The sequence below is a fragment of the Triticum dicoccoides genome, chromosome 4A, assembly GCF_002162155.2.
Source record: "Triticum dicoccoides isolate Atlit2015 ecotype Zavitan chromosome 4A, WEW_v2.0, whole genome shotgun sequence".
Lineage (NCBI taxonomy): Eukaryota > Viridiplantae > Streptophyta > Magnoliopsida > Poales > Poaceae > Triticum > Triticum dicoccoides.
The window spans coordinates 733,239,884-733,246,327 of record NC_041386.1 but is presented as its reverse complement, the minus strand read 5'-3'; positions in this window follow the sequence as shown (position 1 = coordinate 733,246,327).

Here is a 6,444-nt window from a genome sequence, read left to right as displayed (position 1 = left end):
GTTTAAAAAGATCCGGTCTTTGCATCTGATCCGAACGACTCTGTAGCCGCTTGATCAACATCGTGCACACGCCCTACCGCCCGATTATTTTTCTTCTCCCGCGGCGACTCTTCATCGACGTTCCACCACATTGCTTGCCGCAGCCGCCAGGAGCCCAGGAGCACCCTCTCTGAATCCCACGCTTCGTCACCGGTGCCCGCCAATGAGCAGCTCCTCCGCCGCCTGTCCCTCCCCTCCCTCTTCCCATCTCATATGCCTGTCTCATCTCTCGCTGCAGCTCGAGAAGATCCAACTCAGTCACCGTGGATAATGGAGCCGAGCTCGACCCAGACCACCACCGCGCTGCCCGAGCTTCCCACCACCGGATCCGACTCAGTCACAGTGGATAATGGATAACTCACTTACAAACATTGTGGTAACTTTTTGTCCCGACAAACAAATTGTTGAAAAATGTATCCTAGTTATTTTTGTGTAATATAGCATGGTAATACAACATAGCTTAATATTTTGACATAGGGAAAAAGTTATTGAAACCCATCGCCGGGAACTTTTTGTGTAAATAACATGGTAATATTCGCACCATAGATTTGATAACTTGCGTATGAACACCATGCTAACTTTGACCCCAGGGTAGTTGGTTTTTTTAACTGATAAGCCCGATAAATTCTATGTAAATCTCTACTCCTAGTGTCTCAGTACGTAAGTCGTTCGTTCCCACCGTCCCATCGATCTCCCCACCAGGCGATCCCTCCCCCCACCGATTTTTTTCCTCCCACCGAAAACCGAGACCGGTTTTCATTTTTGCATCACAAGAACCAAGCCAAATGTTCAATCCCCTTCCATATAAAACAACAACCTTCCATCCTTCCCTTTCATTTACGACACATATCAAATCAAATCATATGGAATCATCCTTCCCTTCCAGTCAGGAGAAACTTCCATAAACAACAGTTTAATCAAATATTTTATATGGATACCAGAAATGGCGATCGGGTATTTCCGTGGGGTTGAACCTGACGAGATTGAAATCATAGGTCATACCGGTCTGTAGCATGCTATTGAAGCGAATTGCTTGATTGTTGTACGTAATCGCTTCCATCTTTGTTCCCTCATATTTTCTTATGAATCATAACAATAATGAGGAAACAAAACTGTTTATCAAACATGTATTTTAAAAATGCGGGCTATCAAGTAGTGATGATTAATGACTTACATGCTGATCGAGTAGTATACACTGAAGGTACAAGTTTCTCATGTCATTCTCCTTGATTTGAGCCTTCCACAGGACCCCAGAGTGAATGATCCAGCAATTTTGATATATATGCTCCATTTGGACACGATGAAAAGTCAAGTTCCTGTGCGTAGAATAGAAAGAATGGACGAGGTAAATTACTGAGTGGTGATGGCAAACAGCCGTACAATATGATTATTCTATCTTGCATGTTTATCGGAGGGATGATGGTTTGACTGACGATAGGAACCTGCGGCGATGCCATCACCCTCTTAGAGGTGATCGATCCATATGAGTATACCATGGTTGTGGAGGAGATGGCTTTTCCTCTGTAGAAAGATGGAGACAAAGATGGTGCTGTAGAAAGATGGAGACAAAGATGGTGCTGCGGGGCTTTTATATAAACATACTGGGTGGCGGGAAAATGAAAAATGGTTAAGAAAATTTGGTTTTGGGCGGGCGACGGGAAAATGAAAAATGAAAATGGGAAAATAATCGGATCTTTAATATTCGGCAACCTATTGAAAATTGTGTATTTATCAAGGAAACAGACACTTCAAAATCGGTCTGTGATCAACCTAGATGATTTGTGATTTGTGATTCACAATATATTTAATTAATGCAAATTTGTGATTTATGATCACTTGCCATTTCAAAATGTAACTGATTTATCACATGCGTATATAATCTCAAATTCTTGCCGTAATATATTAATTAGGGGAATTTGACTTTCTTCTTTGAGGATATTTTTAACCTTACTGATATTCTCATTAAGTTATTTTCCTTTTTCCCATTTATATTATGTGCACGACTCGAACGACCAATTATTTAACGAGGCTAGCTTGTTTCGAGACGTGCAGAAAGTAATCTATCCATAATGATTTTTGTTGGTTCACTTAAAAAAAAACTGACCGTGTCCGTTTTTGTAAGTACTGCGGCAAAACTTCAGTATGATATATACCACAGTAACTTAAACAACAGTATTTTTTTAAGCCAAACACTTGAAAGTATGCTGTACTAAGGCTACGCTTGGCAGCAAAGAATTTGCTGAAGCTTTCGGAGAATACTTTAGTTTTTCTAGAGACCCAAAGTTTTAAATACTTTGACGTGTTTGGTGTCCAAAAAGACTGAACTTCTATAAACCGTAATATTTCCAAAACCGTGACATTTTCGTTGTATCTTAAAAAAAGAGGTCCAACCTCTTCTTTATCTAAAGAGAACACGAGAGAATGTCGTGGTGAGAGCTGCTTGCTACCCACGATGTCTGAATAATAATAATATGTTATATGTCTATCTTGGAACAGTACCATGTCTATTTTTGCTATCTAAATAGTTTGCGAGTAAGCACTTGTATCGCTGCTGCCATTGCTAAAACATGGCATGGGGCTGAGAACAAACATGCAACTTGAGACAATCTTCAGTTCTCCTCAACGTGTAGTGATAAAAGAAAATGACAATAGCAGGTTTGTTGGGATAAATAAAAGAAAACTAGAAATCACATTGTCATGGAGCATAAATAAGAGACAACAAGCAAATTAATAACCCTTGATTATTTGACTCCGAACGATTACATTGATAAATGCTCTTAAGGAGCAATGAAACAACTAACATACTAAGATATATAAATAACACTGTAGACCTCCTCATGCTTGGTCCTTTCAAGGTGGTGGTGGCTTCTTGTCCCATGCTTGGATATACTTCACGACCATCTGTGTCAACTGATTTATTTGGTTAATCAAAGTCTGCACCAACATGCTAGTATGCTGTTGTACCTGTAGAATCTCATAGTTGTTGGTACCCCAACCGTCTTTTCTTTCTGCATTTGACCCCGTGTCATGCTGGAAATCCCAGTCTGAGGGGACATGTGCACGAAGGATGTTTTGCACCTCACCACGTCGGATTAGGTTATCAAAGTGGTTTGTGGAAAGCATGGATGGGAATTGAATAGGCACGTTATGACTATGCATCTTTAGTTTCTTACACTTTGGTGCGGATCCCTCACCAACATAACAATCTCGGTGTGGTTCTTCCTCATCTTCCAGTTGACCAAGATCATCAGGATGAAGCTGAGTCGTTTCTTCCTGATCTTGATGGTTATCCTCAACCCCATCGATGGTTATCCCTCACTTTGGTGCTTACTTTGACATGTCGTCATCCAACAGTTCCTCTGGCTTCAGCATCGATGGGGCTGAGGATAACCATCAAGATCAGGAAGAAACAACACAGCTTCACCCTGATGATATTGGTCAACTGGAAGATGAGGACGAACCGCACCGAGATCATTATGTTGGTGAGGGATCCGCACCAAAGTGTAAGAAACTAAACATGCATAGTCATAACTTGCCTATCCAATTCCCATCCATGTTTTTCACAAACCACTTTGATAACCTAATCCGACGTCGTGAGGTGCAAAACATCCCTCGTGCACATGTCCCCTCAGACTGGGATATCTAGCGTGACACGGGGTCAAATGCAGAGAGGAAAGACGGTTGGGGTACCAGCAACTATGAGATTCTGCAGGCACAACAACATACTAGCATGTTGGTGCAAACTTTGATTAACCAAATAAATCAGTTGACGGAGATGGTCGTGAAGCATATCCAAGCATGCGACAAGAAGCCACCACCACCTTCAAAGGACCAAGCATGAGGAGGTCTACAATGTTATTTATATATCTTAGTATGTTAGTTGTTTCAGTGCTCCTGAATAGCATTTGTGAATGTAATCGTTCGGAGTCAAATAATGAATAGTTATTAATTTGCTTGTTGTCTCTTATTTATGCTCGATGACAATGTGATTTTTAGTTTTCTTTTATTTTTCCCAACAAACATGCTATTGTCAGTTTCATTTATCACTACATGTTGAGAAGAACAGAAGATTTTCTTAAGTTGCATGTTTGTTCTCAGCCCCGTGCCATGTTTTAGCAATGGCAGCAGTGATACAAGTGCTTACTCGAAAACTATTTAGATAGCAAAAATAGACATGGTACTGTTACAAGATAGACATATAACATATTATTATTTTTTAGACATATTATATTTTTCAGACATTGTAGGTAGCAAGCAGCTCTCTCCACAACGTTCTCACGCTTCTCTTTAGAAAAAGAAGAGGTTGGACCTCTTTCTTTAGATACAACGGAAATGTCACAGTTTTGGAAATACTACGGTTTATAGAACTTCAGTATTTTTGGACACCCAACACGTCAAAGTATTTAAAATTGTGGGTCTCTAGAAAAACTAGAGTATTCTCCGAAAACTTCAAAAAATTCTTTGCTGCCAAGCGTAGCCTAAGTACTGCATACTTTGAAGTGTTTGGCTTAAAAAAATATTGTTGTTTAAGTTACTGTGGTATATATCATACTGAACTTTTGCCGCAGTACTTACAAAAACGGACGCGGTCAGTTTTTATAAAAAGTGAACCAACAAAAATCATTACGGATAGATTACTTTGTGCACATATCGAACCAAGCTAGCCTCGTTAAATAATTGGTCGTTCGAGACAAGCTAGCCTCGTTAAATAATTTCCTCTAATTAATATATTACGGCATGAATTTAAGATTGTATATGCATGTGATAAATCAGTTACATTTTGAAAAGGCAAGTGATCATAAATCACAGTTTTGCATAAATTAAATATATTGTGAATCACAAATCACAAATCAGCTGGGTTGATCATGGACCGATTTTAACGTGTCTGTTTCCTTGATAAATACACAATTTTCAATAGGTTGCCAAATATTAAAGATACGATTATTGACCATTTTTCATTTTTCATTTTCCCGCCGCCCGCCCAAAATCAAATTTTCTTAACCATTTTTCAATTTACCGCCGCCCACTATGCTTATAAAAAAGCCCCACAACACCATCTTTGTCTCCATCTTTCTGCAACACCATTTTTGTCTCCATCTTTCTACAGACGAAAAGCCATCTCCTCCACGACCGTGGTAAACTCATACTGATTGATCACCTCTAAGAGGGTGATAGCATCGCCGCCAGTTCCTATCATTAGTCAACCCATCATCCCTCCGAAGAATAGGCAAGATAGAATAATCACATTGTACGGCTGTTTGCCATCATCGCTCACTAATTTACCTCATCCGTTCTTTCTATTCTACGCATAGGAACTTGACTTTTCATCGTGTCCAAATGGAGCATATATATCAAAATTGCTGGATCATTCATGCTAGGGTCCTATGGAAGGCTCAAATCAAGGAGAATGACATGGGAAACTTGTACCTTGAGTGCATACTACTCGATTATCATGTAAGTCATTAATCCTCACTACTTGATAGCCCGTATGTTTATAGTCCACATTTTAAAAATACATGTTTGATAAACAGTTGTTTTTCCTCATTATTGTTATGACTCATAAAAAATATTAGGGAACAAAGATGGAAGCGATCGCGTACAACAACCAAGCAATTCGCTTCAACAACATGCTACAGACCGGTATGACCTATGATTTCAATCTCGTCGGGTTCAACCCCATGGAAATACCCGATGGCCATTTCTGGTATCTACCCATGGACTTTGTCGTCACACTACATGTTAGGACCGAGGTTATGAGGTTTCACTAGTGGCTTCTCTCAAGATAGCATTAGTATTATGGTGGGTGAACAAATTACTGTCGAGCAATTGATAGAAAAGTGCAGAGTTATGAGAACATCTAGGCATGATCATGTATATAGGCATCACGTCCGTGACAAGTAGACCGACTCCTGCCTGCATCTACTACTATTACTCCACACATTGACCGACTCGTGCCTGCATCTAGAGTATTAAGTTCATGAAAAACAGAGTAACGCATCAAGCAAGATGACATGATGTAGAGGGATAAACTCAAGTAATATGATATAAACCCCATCTTTTCATCCTCGATGGCAACAATACAATACGTGCCTTGCTGCCCCTGCTGTCACTGTGAAAGGACACCGCAAGATTGAACCCAAAGCTAAGCACTTCTCCCATTGCATGAAAGATCAATCTAGTAGGCCAAACCAAACAGATAATTCGAAGAGACTTGCAAAGATAACCAATCATACATAAAAGAATTCAGAGGAGATTCAAATATTTCTCATAGATAAACTTGATCATAAACCCACAATTCATCGGATCTCGACAAACACACCCCAAAAAGAGTTACATCGAATAGATCTCCAAGAAGATCAAGGAGAACATTGTATTGAGATTCAAAGAGAGAGAAAAAGCCATCTA